Raw genomic sequence first — 19,612 nt, 5'->3', positions numbered from 1 at the left:
GGATCTTTTTTTATTGGCAACATTCATGAAATCACATCAGAACAACATGATTTAATGATCTGAAGGTGTGGTTTCTTCACAGGCACACACACACAAAGAGTTGCACAAGACTCAAAGCTTTAAAGAAAAGAAGGAATGTTTGAGTGGTGGAATTGGGGTCAAGGTGAGGGGGTGGCTGGCTTGACTTTTGTTGAAAGTCTAAAGGGCCTGATTGCAGCGGGTCAATAAAACATTAAAGTGTAGGAGTGTTATATTGATACAGTAGCACCGACTTGCCCATATAAACCGCAATCCCATAACTGAACCTACATGCTCAAGCCTTGCTTTAAAGTAAACTGAATCATAAAGCATAAACCATATACTTAAACTCAGTAAACCTACTATTTGGTTTAATGTATTTGTCCCTTTTCCCACCACAACCCTCTGAAGTGTTATAGTTATGAGGGCCTGTCTCTTCTCATTACATAATCATTACGATTATCTGAATGTATACATGAGAGTCATACTCTTAACTAGCATTTAAAAACACTTGATGCCAGTGACACTTTGGGTAAATATTTGACTTACTTCTCTAATTGGCTCTTGAAGAGCAGCACAGTTGTATGATTCAATTAACATTGTTGGTCTTGGTAAAATGCTGGTAAATCACTTTTATTCAGCAAACATGCATTACATAGATCAAAAGCAAAGACATGTTACAAAAGATTTATATTCCCAATAAATACCGTTCTTGAAAAAGAAAGGTTTCCACACAAAACAATAATCTGCACAACTGTGTTCCACATTGATAATAATAAGAAATGTTGGTAACACTTTATTTTACAGTGTCCTTGTTACATGTACTTACCATAGTAATAACAGTAAATTATGTATAATTACATGCACCAAATCCTACCCTAACCCTATAGTAAGTACATGTAGTTGCTTAATATTACTCAGTACTTAAATATATAATTACACCGTAACAATGAAGTGTAACCAAAATGTTTCTTAAGCATCAAATCATCATATTAGAATGCTTTCTGAAGGATCATGTGACACTGAAGATTGACGTAATGATGCTGATAATTCAGCTTTGCGTCACTGGAATAAATGACATTTAAAATAGGTTTAAAACAGTTGTTTTAAATTGTAATCATATTTTACAATATTCCTGTTTTTATTGTATTTCTGATAGAAAAGACCAGGCCAAGGACTGACAGTTATGCAACAAGTGTCAGAACGGGTTTTAGACCTCCATCACTTAGTCTCTTTCATCTTTTGTGCTTAAACCTGTTGGGTCATGGATGCTCAGGAAAGAATGAAAGCGAGGGTGCATTCAGCCTTTAAACATGCAAATGCTCTGTCATCTAGACTAGACCACTGGCCCCTGAAACATTCTGAAGTTGTAGACGGAGAGGTGCTAAAGGGACCAAGCCGGTAAAAGCGAGACCCTTACGAAAAACACCCTCTTCCAAAAGACCCTCTTCCGTTCTGAAAGCGCTTCCAGCATCGTCTCTTTATTTCTCAAGGGCCTTTGGCTGAAACTGTGCAGATTTCATATGAAAACTGTTTCAACAAGTAAATGTAGTTTTCAATGTATCTTTTCCATCAACCATAACATTTCACATGCTGAACATTCTGAACGTTAAGATCGAAAGTTGCAACATCTGTAGAAGGGTTGAAGACTCGCACGTCAGTGCACGTTAATCTCGTGTCCCGGGGCTGTTCAGCAGCGAAGAACAAAACATCCTGACAAGGATTCCAGAGAGTTTCTAAAGCTCCTCTTTACACCAGAACCCTGCAAGAACACAGGGAATCACCTCAGGTCTGATCATAAATGATAGAAAAAAGACAAAGACAAAGACAAGAAGAGAGATAAAAATCTCTGTTTACTTTAGCAACACAACCATCTCTCTTTGAAAACTGGTGCTTCCACCCATCCAGTAAATACATGACCAGAGGAGTCATCCTTAGGAGGCTTTGGGGAATTGACTCACTTCTGTAGTTCTTTTTTATTGGGTTCGTTCAAGAGGTGGAATCCACTTTAAAATTCTTTGTTATTTAATGCACATCTTCCATTATGGCTGAAACACATACAAGATATGCATCTGTGACTGCGTGACATTTTTGTCTTTTTCTTGTTGTTCATGTTTTTTATCAGCGTTTGGGCTTCAGTCTGTCGGTCTGATGTGGATTGTCCCTGTTGTGTTTGCTTTCATCACACTAAAGTGTCTCTGGCCATATGTTCCCTCGCAGGAAGGTGACAAGAGACGGGAGCCATGTTTGCGCTGGGACGTTTCACTGCCTTCCTACTGTCATTAAGACATGAAAGCAGATTTAAGAGCCGATGACCATAAAGGTCACGCATTCATTCATTAGAATAATTCATGTCAAAGAAATCATTCAGTGAAAGCATCCCAGCTAACAGAACTTTGACTAATATTCTGACAAGGCTCTCTCAAAGTTAAAAGCAAACATTCTTCCAGGAACGTTAATAGAATGTTTGTTCCAAGTTATCTGGTCTTTAAGAATGTGAGTCACAAAAACATCATTTATATTTTGGTCATGGAATGTTTTTTTTTTTTTTTTTCCTGAAACATTTTTGTGGAATGTTCCTCTAACGTTTTTTAAATGTTAATACTTGTTTCAGAATGTTCAAAAGTAACATTCCATAATGTTTGCAGAATTATAAAATGGAACGCTTTCATAATGTTCGCATAACCACAAAACATTTTTAAAAATGGACTTTGTTTTAATAACCTACATTAGCAAAATGTTCTTAAAACCTATTTTTGTTTGCAAAAAAAGAGAGAAAAAAATGCAAAAATATAATATAGCATGGGCTAAAATCTGATTTATGAAAGCATTTTACATGCACAATTGACCCAGAGTTATTTTCAGCAATGAGCCACAGGAAAGAATAAAGTGATTGACACATAAATTCGATTTTGAGATATGAATGACAGCTGGCTGTTTTCTGAAAAATGACTTTTGGAGAGGTAGCAGTTTCAAAAGTACTCGAGGGATCGGCACAAAAATGCCAAATAGCCAGTGAGATCCACACGCTATGCTGACACGTGAGGCTTTTCAGAGTGGTAGACAAGGACAGGTGTGAGATCTGATTGAGGCTAGGATACACCCTGTGGGGTATGTGGGAAGGGGACAGTCCTGGATGAACGTGTGGAGCTGGGAAAGTATTTGGGGGACAGTTTGAGATCAATGCATGTGTGTGTTCAGCCCTTGATTTATGAAGACACAACACGCACAAGCCACAGGGTTAAAGTTGGTCAATCTTCCCAGCGCTCACAACCGGCATTGCAAAACACCACAGTCTTCAAATGGAGTTTTTAATAGAGAGTGTCTTTAAGTGGCCATTCACTGTAAACCCGAATAAGTTGGCAAAACTCAAACCTCAAAATTTTTAAGTTAAGAAATTCAAAGTTTAAGCAAAGTTTATTTTGTACTCGTACATTTTACTTGTTCTTAACGTGAAATGTTTGAGTACATGAATTTAACTTTAAATTTTCATGTAACCTCAATGTGAACTTTTTTGTTATTATAAACGTAGCTGGTTATAACAAACTAATTCAATAAATCCTAACATGCTAACAATAGACATACTTGCTCTCAAACCAAGCTGCATGCACCACTCTCGTAAAATCAACTTTAACAAAAAATATTCTAAATTAGCATAACAAAGCATTACATCACTACTAAATCTCCCACTTAACATTAATCTTGCACAAAAAAACCCCACATTATATTACACTAAATTTCAACATTTACTCTCCCCTTTTGAGTGCTATGGGCAAATCATGCTGGGAAATAGAAATCCCAGCCCAGTTTCAGTTGAACTTAAGTTCGTCTAAATTAAAATAAATTATTTCATAAAACTCAAAACAATGACACAGTTCAGTTTACTTAAAATATATCAGTTCTGTGAACTTGAAAGAAAAAGAAAGTGCTAAATACTCATAAAAGTTCATTTGACTGAACTAATTAGTTTAATTTAAGTTTGTCCTACTCAAACCAATTCATTAATTTGAGCGTTAATTGTAATGGTTTACTTAAGGTTTGAATACACTACACAACCTCTGCCCAGATTTTCCCAGATTTATAGTTTCTGAAAGTCAGAGCCAGTCTGCAGATTTTGAGCAGTCAGAGTTGACCGATTTCACTGAAAATCGAGTAGTGAATGATCAGCACGGCCTCATTCGGATCCCATTCAGTCGGGGGAAATCAAACATTTTTGATATTTTGCGCTGATTGTTCACATTGTTTTCATTTGTCATTCGTCTGCGGGCTTGCTTACACCATGAACGTTTTTTACTGATCGGATAGCTATCGGATTTGTTAAAACTCTTCCATTTACACTTGTGTCTTCGCAAATGTGTCTTCGCCAAAACAAATATAAATCTGATCTTAAATTAAATTTTAGTCTCACTACTTTTAATAAAGATGACTGTGTGTTAAGCTTCAGGATGCAACAGCGAATTTTCAGTTTCATTTGCGTGCAGTTTGCGTCGCTTGCTGAAGAGATACTCAGCAACTCATCTTCTACTCATCTTCGATGTGTGTTGCTGTTGCACGGTCATATCTGCCTATAACTTGCTCTCATGCATTTATTTTTTCCCATTTTGGGAAAAGTAAAATTTACACATCTTGCTAACAACCAGATGCATTTACACTTGTCCAGTTTCATCTGGAATGCGTCTCAAACCACCTCATGAAGTGATTTTTGTGATCGGATTTAAATCTGTCTCGAAAGTGTTTCGGAGGGCAAACCCCCTCATGGAAGAAGAACGCCATCATGTTTACAACTGTGACAATGTGCGCTTATCAGGATGAACTAAACCCTGGATTTTCGAATGTATGTGAAGTATGTCAAGTTCGTGGCTCTTTAAAATACGTCTAAGAGTTTTTCACACCTGTCTGTTATTGTAGGGACATCGACGTTGCATTTTCACTCCTCTAAACATGATGCGGAACAAAATGAACTGTGATTGGTTGCTTTACACGTCAGTCAAACGGCCTCTGGGCGATCCTGGGCCAATGAAAGCTGCTCTGGACTCCAGACCTTCTACCATCAGTCTGAAGGTCTGGCTATGCGAGACTATTAAGTATAATGCCCATTTTTCTCTGTAACCACTTACAAAGTCAGCAAGTCTAGTGTTTTAAAATCTGTTCCGATTTAAAAAGTAATTTTTATAGTGTATTACTGTATTTATAGTATTTTATAGTGTATTCCTGCCTTTTAAGGGATAGTTCACCCATAAATTCTCACCCCAATGTTGTTCCACAAGTTGTTTGACTTTCTTCTGCAGAACACAAAAGTACTTTTATACTGATTTTGTAATTTTTTTGTGTTACTGCAGAAGAAAGAAATCCTACAGGTTTGGAACATCATAAGTGAGTAATCTCTTTAATTTAGGAAATATAATTTGGCAATATTAGTACCATGAACACAACAAAGTAAAAATGAACCCTACTGATGCACATTGTTGTGCATGATTCATCATTTACATGTCGTTTTTGTAATCTTTTAAAAAAAGATCAACTTTTCCAAACCCTCCCTTCCAACCAACTGCCATAAAGAAATCGCTTTTTACAATCCAATTAAAACACATTGAGAAAAAGTCACATCCGAGATCTTATCTACCTGAAATATGCTACACTGCTAAAGTAAAACGCCATTCAAAGACTGTTTCATGTTGACTTCGACACTGCTATGGTGCTCTGTGCATCTCAATGCCCATGAAACAAACATTACTCTTTCTTTATGATCTTATATTCTTTGTCATTTATAGGCCTCTATGTCAAACACACCAACAGAACAATGGGTGTGAACCATTTGCTATAATTAATAATATGTTTGGTCTTCAGAATAGCATTTAAGGAACACAATACGGCTTGCTACATGGCACACTATTTCACTTTCATCAATACAACTGATAAAATATACATGATACTGTCAAACAACTGACTTTATGTCCCTAACGAATACATGCCGTGATTGCCATGCAAGTTATCTTCTAGATGGTTAAGATAGGGACTGTTCACTAGTGTTTTACTGATTAACATGTAGCCTAGGTCAAAGTAGCAATACATAGAAACTTGAAATATATATATATATATATATATTTTTTTTTTTTTTACATAGAAAATAGCCAAGATAGAACATAAACTATTGACTGATAATCTTATCAACTCGTTGTCACAAAGATGAACCTTTTCAAAGAATTAACAGCAATTCTGAAACAAAGTGGCTTTATCTTAATCCTAATTTAAGTGCATAATGATTTGCACTCAATGGATCTCAAATCCCTGTCATTCTTTGCCTTGTTTTGGGACAACTGATGGAATACAAATGTATTTTTATGTACATAGAAACATTTATTCCTGTATTTCGTTATAATTTTCTGCATAATGATGTACACAACTAACTAGCCAACCTATCTAGACTGAGTGGAATGAAAATAACAAGAAACCATGAGTATTATATGAATGATGTAGATGAAGTTAAATTGTTTACCAGCACTATTTGCTTTTAAATGCCCATAGACCTACTGGTCAGAGATCACTAATCCCAGATAGATGAGCGTACGGGTGAACAGAGGTTTAGGGTCACCCCCTAATGAAGCCTAATCCACCAAAGGTTAAAGGTCATTGTTTATCCACTTTCCTGGACATAAGAAGGCTCTTTCTTTTGTGGATGTTAAACCTCCTTTTCTTCATGCCCCCGGAGCATAATGAGAGTCCAGTCACAGTGAGAGGAGTGCCAGGGTAATTAGGCGTAGAAGCAGATAGGGTGTCTTTAAACATTAATGGAATTTATGTGGATTGCTCCAAGTGTGTCAAATTGTGTCGGAAAGATTATTCCACATAAAGGCTTCGACTGACAAAGGGATAATAAAAGCTTGTGTTGACATGTTAGCTGCTTTACACAATATATTTCTTTTAATATTCTAAGGGCGCCAAAATGCTGTTCAGTCAGTTGGGTCACACGGGTATCGTACACGCAAAACACCTCATTATTTGAGAAACTGCTCCATGTTTCACAGTGAGCTGAGAGTAAAGTGCCGTTCATGCTGCATATTATGAAAAAAGATGAATCGTAAATCACAAGACCTTCCAAGAATCTTCCAAGAACTTCCATTGTTAAAGGAGCCGCCGGGCCCCTCTCCCTTCAGCATGAGGCCTTTCCTCGGGCCGTTTCCTTCGCCGTGGGGGGCTTCACCCCCCGAGCTCCTGTAGGTGTGCCTGTCTGTCATCTCAAGAATGTCCTGCAGCACATGTACATACACATGCAGAGGTTAGGGTACATATACAATCCTGTTTTAAGCATACATGTGAAAAAAAAGTAAAGTTTAAAATAGAAAAACAACTATTTGCCAGTGGGGTAAAAAAAAAAAAACAACTAAAAAAAAAAAACAACAACAAGGGTTAAAAATCATATGCCTGGTTTCACAGACCAGGCTTAATCCTCAGGCCTTAGTTTTAAAAACTAAAAGTTTTTAAAAGTTTTAAAAACTTAATTCATATATATAATATAATAATTTTAGATTTCAAAATATATAATATAGCAGATTTAATAATAATAATAAAAGTATACAATAAATAACGCACACAGACGTATCGGTTTTAAATATATTTACATAAATATATTTTCATAATTACTTCATATTTATTTATATTTATGCCTATTTTTATATATTTTCAATCTATCAATATATAAAAATACATTTAGTTTTTTATTTAAAATGTATTTTAAGACATGTATAGACATGGAAATGTATATTGTCTTTCCACTTCAGTACATTTTTAAATATATTTTGGCATTTGAAGGTTTGAACAAAATTAATTCAAAAATATATTTCCTCAAGCAAGATTTCTATTTTGCCCTATGGGTTCTACTGAAAAATAAGAAAAACATATTACAGCATAAGTACAGTATAAATAAATATAATAATAAATAAAGGTTGTCTGCATGTTTAAGGTTACAGGTAGACAAAAAAGTGGTAAAATCCTCTTTATTGGTCAAATTACTGCGACAGCATTCTTTCCTTTTATTCCTCTGAGTTAAACTCTTCTGTGGGTAAAACAGGTTAATGAGCACAGTGAGAGAAGAAAATGAACAAAAGACACATTTATTGTTTTTGTACATTAGATTTCAGAATTAGGAATTTAGAAAGAGGAAGAAGCCAAGAAACGTACAGCAAAGAGAAGAAAAGAGAAGTAAAGAGAAGGTGTGACAGAGGGGAGAAAGATACTGTTTGTGTTGTCATAGTAAAACAAGTGCAATGCAATGAAAAAAAATAAATAAATGCAAAGCATTATGTTTTTCCGCTCACTATCATGGGAAGTTGTTATGGTCCACGTGTGTTTGTGTGTGTGCAATAGTTGCACATGATTTTAGAGCTTTGCATCATTCTGTTGACACACACACCCAGTATATTTGTTCAAAGGTAAGTCATTCTTTAATGGAGGCAATTTCCACATTTATAGTACATAGTGTGTGCTTAAAAACAATCAAACATTTCAGCTGTTATTTTATTTCTTTTGTCATGTTGAAAAGGAAGAGTGCATTGCATTTATGGATATTTGCTGTGCAGCCTGGCATGCAGAATGTAGAAAATAAGTACAAGTAGGATGCTGAACATAGCTATAGACCAAAAAAAAAAAGCTATTCTTTGTTTAGTTCATCCATCTGTGTGTGTGTTCTCTGGCCGTCTCTGCCTAGTTAATAGCTCATGACAGCCTGAGGTCTCGGCCTGTCAGCTCTACCTGCAGGGGTCTGGCCCAACGCCTCGACAGGGTAATTGTTCTGCCCCTTCCAACCCCCTTCTCAGGCTTTAATCCCTTCCCCCAAGAACGCTACGGAGGGTCAAGGTGTATGAGGGGAGAAAGAGGAAAAGAGAAAGTGTGTGAAAGAATTCAAGAGCAGTTGCTGTTTGAAACTAATTATAACTGCATGTCAGCACAGTCAATGTAATCTCAGTTCTGCACGCCACCTCAGGGACATATCTATACTTCGTCAAGACACCAACTGAACAACTGTGAGAACGTGCCGTTACATAATGCTAGTGCATGTGTGTAGGTAAAACTTGCACGAAAAGCATCATTTGCAAGCTAAGGGTACGTTTACAGGTCAATGATGTTCTAAAAACTGAAAAGTTTTGCGTACAGACGACAACGTTGTCAAAACGCTCGACTAAAAACACTGTATTATCCATGCCAGGCCAGTAGTTGCCGATGTCACTTTATGAAGAAACACTATGCCTATAGACTAAACACTTAGGGACACTTTACCTCTGGAAAGATGAATGTGTATTTAAAATAGGTCATTTATGTAGAAGAAATGTGAAATTATTTTTGAATTTTGAGCTTTCTAGACTAAGAAAAGCCAGAAAATGTTTTTTTTGGCTTATGTGGATGAAAGACAACAACTCCCAGAATGCACTTGCTTCACTGCCCTAGGAGGCCACGCCTACCGGTAAGAGAGGGCAGTTGACAACAACAAAGCTAAGCTACTAGCGAGTCACCGTGATGAGCTTGCCCTGGATTTCGAGATCGCCCAAAATGTCCGGGATTCGGCTTTTGCGTTCTACAGTTGCCATTCATCATGTTTACTGTGGCAAGCAGGACGAGGCTGAGGGGTGCGGGAGAACGGCCTCGCATCTCTCACGGAGAAGTGGGAATTTTCTTAGCAATGTTAAAACGCACATCAACCGATCACTTGTTTAGCGTTCATGTAAACACTACATTCAGATTCACCAATCGGAATGAATTCAGCTAGATTGAAAAAAAAGGTGTGCATCTAAACAATGAATGGCGACCGCAGAAAGCAAAAGCCGAATCCCGGACATTTTGGACGATCTCGATGGCTGGACATGTCCGGGAAAAAGAGGATGGCATTGGAAAATCAAGCGCACTCGCACTGATCTGTGATAGGTCTGTTAGCGCATTAGGTCCAACCCCCTATGGGCGGGTTTGAAAGGGTGGGAACTAGTGCTTGTAGTCTCAACAGAAATCCCCCCCTCTTACACTTCCTCCGACAATGACGCAAAATGATGATTTTTATGTCATTGTGGGAGGAAGTGTAAGAGGTAAATACGGATTTCTCCCGTCTCAGGGGAAAATAAGAGAGTGTTGCACGACCATTCAATAGTATGACTGGGTTTCTAACAATGCAAAGCTTAATGCAAATGTGTGGAGTGTTCCTTTAATATGCATGCGCATAATGTCACCGTGTACACAAATTTACAATTGAGACGCTGACGGCATCGGTTTCAAAAACGTGCAGCTTTCAAACCTATTTTCAAAAGTTAGCATTTTCAAGCCCCCAAAACGGCATTGTTGTGTAACAAAATGGCCTCCTACTAGATATGTCTCAGGTTCCCTTTTCAATGTTAGGATTTTTTTTTTTTACCCACCAAAAAAATTAACTTTTTTTTTTGGTGACTTTTTTAAGTAAAAGTACTTAAGTGAAATATTAGTTAAAAAAATAAACTGAAGTGACACTTGTTGCACACTGCAGTGAGCTAGATCGATATTAGGCATGGTAAATATGGTACTCGCAGTAAATCAAGAAAACGAGATTTAAACAAAAAAGACTAACCGTGTTGAGCTGTATAACAATGATTCATTTTCTGTCGATTAATGTATCCAAACAGTTGCTCACCTGTCTAATAAAACACATCATATTTTAAAGCGTCTTTGGTATTTCCATGGTTTCTACAAAATACGGCTTGTGTCCTGGTTAAAACTGCTCATTTCCCTGGATGTAAACATTCTTAGATATTATCATTTGGGATAATGTAAGTACACAAATCAACAAAATATATAACATTGTTCTAGTGGTTTTTGGATATTTTAATCCAAAAAATCTTACAAAGTGTGCCTTTAATAAGAAAACCAAAATAGGAATACATAATTAAAAATAAAAACCTAGTAAAATAAAAATGATTAATAAATAATTACAAATAAAATAATATAAAAGTGAATTAAATACATAAATAACATTAAATTCAAGAGACTAGACAGTCATTCCATCTCCTCTCCTTCTTTGTTTCTAAAACACAAAGTTTGGATTAAACAGTTTAGAAAGCACAGTGAGCTGGGGTCAATGAGTTCCTCACTGTTGTTTTTGTTCAGCAATGGCACCTGTTAAACATTGGCTAGGATGGAGATGCTCTGTGAGGCTTTTCCTAGAAACTCAACTCTCTCTGGTTAAGCTGAAGAGGCGACCTTCTGTATGTACAGTATGTGCTCATGTGGACACTGAGGGGCTGAACACAGGGGGCGGAGAAAAGCCCTTCATCCCAGCCTACCAGACGCAAGGGGTGATCCCACACACGTGGACCACACTCCAGGAAAATTCATAGAAGTACAGAGACATACTGTACATGAAGACACAAATGGAAAATAACAACCACTCAGAGACAGGAGGGGTCAGAGAATCTAGATCCAAGTCTGTGTTTCACTCCGGGAATATAGACTGAATATGATTAAATCTTATTTAGCTTACTTTAAAAGAATAGTTCTTTCTAAAGTAAAAAATCCTGTCATGATTTACTCACCTTCATGCTGTAATATGACTTTATTTCTTCGGCCGGCCACAAAAGCAGTAGCTTATCAGGATTTCAGAGGTTCTCTGTAGGCTACAGTGAAAGTGGAGCTGTCAGTGTCAGGAGCTTAAAAAAGGACCTAAAAAAAGCCTCAAATTCCAACTTGCATGCTTTTTTTTTTATTTTGCTGTAAATGCATTCCTCTCATCAGGAAACTTTGGCTATATAATGAAGCCCTTATGTGACATTTTTAATTACCTCAAGGAAAAACTGCTTACACAAGACGCTCTGCCCTTGTTTCGCTGTAATTTAGCGTTCTCCAGCATGTGTGGTCTGTGACTAGCCAACAAGCCTGAAAATAGAAGCCTTGAGAAAAGCTCTGTGAAATCTGGGAGACCAAAAAAAGGCAGTTTAGATGAAAATAGTAACATCTCCTAACCATTCCATCACTATTACTTTGCAATAATATAGTTATGGTTAAAACCATTTACATCAGTAAGACCATTGCCATGCAGATCTGTACATAGTTTTACGCAAAACTCACGAGTTGTGATTGTTTAACACACACAAAAGTAGTTCGCCTGTGTAAAACTTAGTCATGATGCCAGGCTGTTGTGTTGTTACTAGGGTGCTCTGGGTGGTTGCCAGGGTGTTGCTAGGGTGTTCTACATGGCTGCTTACCAAGACAAAAGATCTAAGGTCCCCATATGACTCTGCATTGCAAGTCTATCATTTTTGTTTGGTCGTTTTATTGCGCATTGTGGGACGAGTTAATACCTTTATTATATTAATACTTAGGATTTGTTTAAATCCCTAACCTTAAGTATGACCAATGATACTACCGATACTTGACTTAGCGAGAGAGAATACATGACGCCCCTTTAAAAAGGCAAATTTTTTCAGAAATGAGCTCTAATTTTAACCTGGGCCTCATGGGTGGGTGTTTTTGAGCTGAAAACTTCCATTTCTGTCATGTATGTCAGATGATAAGTCTTGTTTTTGCTAGGGGGCTTCCCCTTGTACGTGTGTTGGTGTCTGACAACTCATCTCTACCTTCAGCATGATCTGACCGATACAGTAAGTGCAGAAGCACAGGGATCATAAGACACCACAACACCATTAATGAGCTCATTGAAAGTCTCAGAGCTTCATAGATCATTCATTTTCATACCAGTTTTACTGGTGGTGATTGATATTATTAGTTGGATGTTTTTTCTTGTCATGCACAATCAACTGTGAAGACAGTCAGACTTGGTTAGATGATTGGACTGATGGTAGATCATAACACACTCAGCACGCACACACACACACACACACACACACACACACACACACACACACACACACACACACACACACACACACACAGTTAACCCGATCTCTTTGAACTCTTCTGGTAAAAGGGTGGGAGCTTCAGGTGGTTGATTACTCATAATCTTCTGATTTCAACCAAACAGTCATCAGGATGTAAAAGTGTGCCATTCCCATAATATAGGGAATTATATTAACCCACCTGTTCTTGACCTCATTGTGTTAAGACATCCGCTAAGATTTCACACTTGACACCTCCGTCTATAAATATGTAGCATCATTTGTTTACTGTTGGAGCAACTTTATGGATTCACAAGAGCTTTGTTAATACATTAAATGGACACATTTAAAAGCCAAAGGGTTCTATATGTGTCGTTTCAGCTTAAAGTTTTATACTGTATTGTTAAGAAACATCAAACAAGTTAAAATCAATGTAAAAATGTATCTGTTTTATAGAGAGAAGATGAAAACATAAAGCCCTGTTCACACCAAGAACGATAACTATATCCATAACTATATTTCCTTCCACACCAACGGACGGTATCGGTCTGTTTATTCTAAGCAAGCGTTGTATTTGTTTCGTCAATTCAATTTTAGGCGCGATATGTGAACGCCGCCTAATCCTGCTGACGATTGCTCCATTAATGTGAATCAAACAACAAAAGGCAAAGAGAAAATCAGTCGCAGCTCTTGAATGAATAATTTTGGCTTTTATAAGCTTCAAATCTATCTATGATAAACTATGCAGTGTTATTTTACATCTGACTTTATTAGATGTCTTTTTAGCCCATATTACTCCTGAACAGTAATGTCAGTAGACATTTCGACATTTAGACTACGAGTCACATTTTATTGTATATTTTCATGATTACTAAATATTTACTTTTTTAAAAATGCTCATGAAATACATGATACATCTACAATTGAACTAAAACATATTTGTTTCTGCAACATTTTATTCCCACTCTGCATACATTTTTCCAAGAAAATAGGTCCATGGAGTTTGTATTCTCTGCACCCAGTATAAATACTAGATTTGACAAACTCAATTAACTCAAATTAATTAAATTAGTGCTCTCATAATGATCAAATAAAACCATTCAAAAACATGTACTTCCTGTTCCTGTTGACTTCTGTTGAAGCAGATTAAATCAAATTATATTATGTAATTGTAAGTCTTTGGGCCTATAAACACTGATTTTAACATTAGGGTGGAAATCATGCAAATGAGACAGACGTGAAAGAAACACTGGTAAACGTCAGGAAACGTTCCTTTTTTTATGTTAAAGCCAGATGGGGAGCTTCCCCTGAGTTTCCTGTGAGTAAAGTGCTAGCTCAAGCGCTACAACAGAAAGTACGGGGTGAATACCTACATATGACATTCATGTGAAATTTCCCTAAATAACTACATTGTGTGGGCCTCGCTGATTTCTTGATGCGCTTCAAGTACTTCAGTGTGAACAACCACAAATTTGAATCGCTCAAAGAAGAACTCGAGTCACATTTCACAAGAACATGCATAGCAATCAGGATTATGTTCATGCACTTTGTAGGCGCCTAGGCGGTCAGATCTTGAACTTTCTAAAAAACATCAAAAAGCCTTTTAGCATCTTTAAATGTTCAGGAAACGCCGTTTGCGTTTACTGTTAAAATTGCTACCGGCGTCAAGACGACGTTCTCCAGAAAAATGGCTAAAGGTTTTGGTTTGTGCATGGCCTCCGGTTCCGTTACCTCTATGAGTGATGAGTGTTTCCACAGCGCATGCCTCTCAAATGGAGGATTTCCCCTTGTTGTTCAAAGCTGCACTCATGACTCACTCTCTTTCACTCGCTCTCTTTCTCATTCCATCCCTCTGTTATTCTCTCAGGCCGAGGGGGCTTTTCTTTGTTTTACCTATGGAGAAACGGCTAAAAAAAGGGGGGGGGGTTGCTTTCAAGAGTGATATGACTAAACTGCAAAGGTGCAAATGTCTCACTACAGGCAGGTGGTTAGATGCACTTCAGTGGTCTCAAAAGTGTGTTTTCAGCCCCCACGCATCTTACTGCAAAGTATGATGACGTTTGAATCATGGGAGTTGTTAAAAAAAAAACCTCCAGATGCATTACAGTAATGGAAATTGGGGGTGAAATGTCCATAATTGTCATGAAACTTGTAAAGTAAGGCTGAACACTTCTTTCTTTCTTTTAATTCTAATTTCTTAAAGCATGTGATTCACCTGTATATTCATTCCAGTGGGAAACACTGGATCATGGACATTTTCAGGATCACCGCAGGCATGTATTTCTCAGTTTCTTCAGCTTGTTCCTACACCTGCAGAGATCATAAAAACATGATAAGCTCTTCAACACACAGGAATGTGACAAGAAACAGAACAATTTGCCTACAGGGGATTATTCAAATTTATTCAAATAAAGCTGATGGCAAAATAAAGATGGTGGAGAGCAGAACGTGAAGTATGTTTACGACTCAATCTGTTTTGCCTCAGGTCTGAATATACACATATAGGTAATATATATATTTAAAAGTACAATTAATGTCTTTCCAAGTATCCATGAGATACACATGTCACTGAATTAAAGGGACCAAGATCTCCTACTAAATACTGGGACAAAGTTCAGTAGTACATGATTAAACTGCTCAGCAAAGCTTGGTTTACATTCCCTGGTGATTGATATGCATGTGTGTGTGTGTTTGCTTGGTGGCTGACGTATCACTATATGATTTCAAGGCCAGATGACTTTCTGTGGAGAGGACAAACACGAGACCGAGTTCAAATGATTGCATATGTGTGTGTAGTTTGGAAGTGAATTGGATTGATCGGGTCATTGTATGAATGCCAGCTTGATGAAAATGCAGAAATACAAAGATAGTAAGTCCCAGCTCTGCTTTTATATCCATTCTAGGAAGTTCTTTCTGAGAAGCTGGATTTCTCTATATTGACCATGTGGCACACAGAACCCTATCATAGAGGCTAGTCAGAACGAGTCCTCATGTGACACGAGCACATTTTGGTCAGATAGAATTCCTTGATGTTTAGATATAGTTCCATGAATGCTCGATGCCAAATTTCAAGCATGTCACAGTAAATTAGGTTTTCAGGTAAAACAACTCGTTCTAAATTCATATACTGCATTTCTCTTACCCCACTGGCATTTTTTTCTTCTTCCTTTTAAGCACACCCACACTAAATTTAGCAAGATTTATGCTTTATAATATTAATAATTTGCTAATGGGATAAGAAAAAAAAAGTTAATTCATAATATCTTATGCTGCTTTGCTTCTCATGTAAATTTACCACTGTTTTAAAGGTGTTTAGACTATTCTAGTGGAAAACCAGACAAAAGTATTGACTAAAAAGGTATTTTTTTTCAGAGTGATTAATGCAAATTTTAAAGCAATTCTGTTTCAGAATGTTTGATTTCACAGTACGTTAAATTTGAATATTCAAAAGAAATCTTGTTTCTTCGCATTCACAGTTTGAAAAATTCAATTCAAATCAAATTATTTTATACAAATCATAAGCAAATCAAAATATGCTGTTTGTAAAACCCCCAACCAAACTCATTTCACTTCTGTAATCTGACTAAAATAAAATATTTAACAAGAAAATATTTAGGATGGCATTTTAATTTATCCATCGGAAATGAATCGGATCATAAAAAGCGGGCATTTCCATTCCAGAATTACAGAGGCAGAGCGAGTTCAAAAATAAAGATTATTAAGACAAATTATAATTTTTTTTTTAATAATGTTCACCAGTGAATCATTTACAGTAGACCTTATTCACAGCAGCGCCATCTTTGAATGAAAGCGAGGCTGTGAGAGACAGACATTCATCTCTTCAGTGGGTTGTACTGTTATTTAATGTGTTTTTAGATTGTTCTACAGACAAAACACTGCAAAAATATCTTTCCAAGAAATTTCAGAAGACAAAAACCTCCAGAACACATGATCTGTGGAAAGTGATTTAGGAGCTTTATATAGCTTTATACAGTGGATGTTATCTCTTAAGTCTATCCCACACAACCTCGCTTTCATACCTGTCACGGCGCTGCTCTGAATAAGGTCTATAAGAACAGAAACATGTGGTCAATTTAAATTTTATGTCGACTTCAGACTTGTCAGAGTTGAATGCACGTGCTGTGTGTTTCTGTCACGTGTGTCGGAGGGAACATGTGTGTGGGAGATTTGTGGGAGAATGTCCTGTGACAGCAGCATGAAATGGGGTGAGTGACAGTGGACAGCTGAGGGACGTCAAACGAGACAAAAGGACAGTATATATATATATGTGCCGGAGTGCGTGAATGTGTAAGAGGAGAGAGTGCATCTGTGTATCTGTGTGTGTGTCTGCAGTGGGGCAAACCAGTTCACATTCCTCAGACGCAGTTGTGTTTTGCGTGATTTATAGTTCGTCTGAAGCGGTGGCGAGTAAAAGGCATAATTACAGAACGTTCTGTAGAGGATTTTTACATATGGAAATACAAAGGGTCAGGTCTGCGGATGAAAACAGATCATTCACTTAATGACTGGCTGCAAAAGACATCTTATTTACAGAGCCTTATACTATAAATCAGCTAGGCCAAATTAACCCATTCGTGCCCATGAGCTTGATGTACAAGGTTTGGCTAAAACACATCATCCTTAAAGGGATACACAAAAACAGAAATTCACCCTGACGATGTTCCAAACTGTAATTCTGGAGAATGTCCACACTCGTAGGCCCTGTTTACGCTAGTGCGTAAAACCTTTGCTGCGTTTACGCCTGGCATCCACACTACTCCAGAGATTTTGACACTCAAAAACTGAGACTTTTGGAAACGCTGCAGACCCCGTTTTAGTTTGAAAACTAAAGGTCGTGTCAGTGTAGACGGGCCAAAACGGAAACTTTTGAAAACAAAGGCGTGACTGCCTAGCCTGGGTTCCCCCATGCTGCCTTCCGCACAGCGCAATTTTATTCACGCTGCTAGGCAGCCTGGACACCATGGACCAGATTTTCCCCTCAAAAAGGGAACCAATCACAGAATGGGGAGGGAGCAGCAAGACGATGACGACGTCTATGCGACACACCGAAGCAGTTTGTTTGTATCTATGGATCCAACATGGCATCAGCCACGAAGTTACCTTTCGATGCAGCCTTAGATAGTGTTCTTAGTAGTTTAGAACGCAAGTTTATTTCGTCTTCTTCCTCGTCGAATTTCTGTCGCTCTACATTCGTCATCTGGTATAATTGAAACGATTGGCTATGAGCTATGTACAGGCGCATTTGATAGACATTCATAGCGCCCAATAAACGCCTCTGGGCATTCGTAAACCACGCCTCAAATACGAGAAAATTAACATGTGGTTCCCAGACCACGTCTCTATAGAGAGCCTAAGTCCCGCCCCTCTGCTTCCGGCTCCTGGGACCTTACTTCGGAAAAAATATGTATGGTAGTCAATGGCGAGAGACAACTTATCTTTTTATTCCGTCTGATCTGTGTGCTGAATTACACATATGATGTTTGTCAATTTAAAAGATAATTATGAAAGTCAAGAAGTCGCAGTTTGTCATAAAACAGAAGAGTAACGTTTAGTTTTATGTGAAAATCGCTCAATGAACTACATCTCTCGTCTCGCACTATGTACGTCACAAGATCCGTTGCTCGTATGTGTGCAGTCTGGTACAAAACATTCAGGCATGACGGCATAACGTTACGATTATAAGGTAAGACTATAGAAAAAATGACAGACGTTAGCTTCAGTAAAGTTAGCTTCATTCATTGAGAGAAAAGGTATGACGTCACATGTGCGCCTTTTGGGTTTGTAGTCTCTGTAATTACGTATTTTCACAGTCTTATACCTCAACAGTTTTACATCAAACTGCGACTTTCTTGACTTTAAAATGTATCTTTCAAATTGATAAACATCATATGTGTAATTCAGGGCACAATTCAAACGAGATCAACATATTTGTTGTCTCGCGCCATTGACTACCATACAATATTTTTCCGAAGTAAGGTCCCATGGTGGTCTACCGGAAGGGGAGGGACTTAGGCTCTCTATGAGACGAGGTCTAACGTTAGCCAGGCTAGCGACTGCCCACATTTGCTCCTTGATTGGGTCTTCTGGATCATTGCGTATCCTTCACCGATTCGCCAAGCCCCTATCATATGACCATTACGCTACCGGAACACGACAATAACAGACCAGAGTCTCTCAACGGCTCTGCAACAGTTCAGCCTCGACGACCGTGTAAACAATAACATGGAGGCAGAACTGCAAGCTTTGCTCACTTTGTTGTCCTTATAAGCAGCCTTTGTGCAGTTAAACTCTGCATTTTATAATACTGCAGCTGCCTATATCGAAAGATGCAAGCTATTATTAGAGCAATCGGCAAAAAACGGCAACGGTTTCCGCTTGTACGCGCATGCCTAGTGTGCATGAATAGTCATGTGACTTGCATTTTCGGTCATGCAGTGTGGACGGAGACCGCTTCTGAAATGCCAGTATGGATCGTTTTCATTTGTAAAAGTCGTGTTAAAATGAAAACACACTGTTATTAAGAAAAGGTTCTATATAGAACTATAAATCGTTTCAGATATAGAACTTTTTAGGTGTTCCCATCATGAGATAATTTTATGCATTTAGTTTTAATAAAGTTTTTATTTTGGATCATTTTATGAATTTACCAGCTCATAAACATACTTTATCACTAGAAAATCTGTTAACCCTGAAAGTATTATGCAATCATTTAAGACATTTAGAACCATTCT

General features: G+C 37.6%; 1 long non-coding RNA gene across 1 annotated transcript in view; it reads right to left on the bottom strand.

Annotated features, from left to right (window-relative positions):
* Positions 1-15: 15 nt before the first annotated feature.
* LOC308699373 overlaps positions 16-19,612 on the bottom strand; it is a 63,352-nt gene continuing 43,755 nt past the window's right edge. Inside the window, exons 7-11 of the long non-coding RNA XR_014031177.1 lie at positions 15,076-15,170; positions 11,808-14,767; positions 11,562-11,642; positions 7,111-7,265; positions 16-1,780 (exon numbers count right to left, since the gene is read on the bottom strand). This is a non-coding gene — a long non-coding RNA (uncharacterized lncRNA). The remainder of the gene's footprint in view (positions 1,781-7,110; positions 7,266-11,561; positions 11,643-11,807; positions 14,768-15,075; positions 15,171-19,612) is intronic.

Source organism: Scardinius erythrophthalmus (assembly GCF_964197995.2).
Source record: "Scardinius erythrophthalmus genome assembly, chromosome: 12".
In the NCBI taxonomy this organism is placed as follows: domain Eukaryota; kingdom Metazoa; phylum Chordata; class Actinopteri; order Cypriniformes; family Leuciscidae; genus Scardinius; species Scardinius erythrophthalmus.
This window is presented reverse-complemented; position numbering and strand designations above follow the sequence as displayed.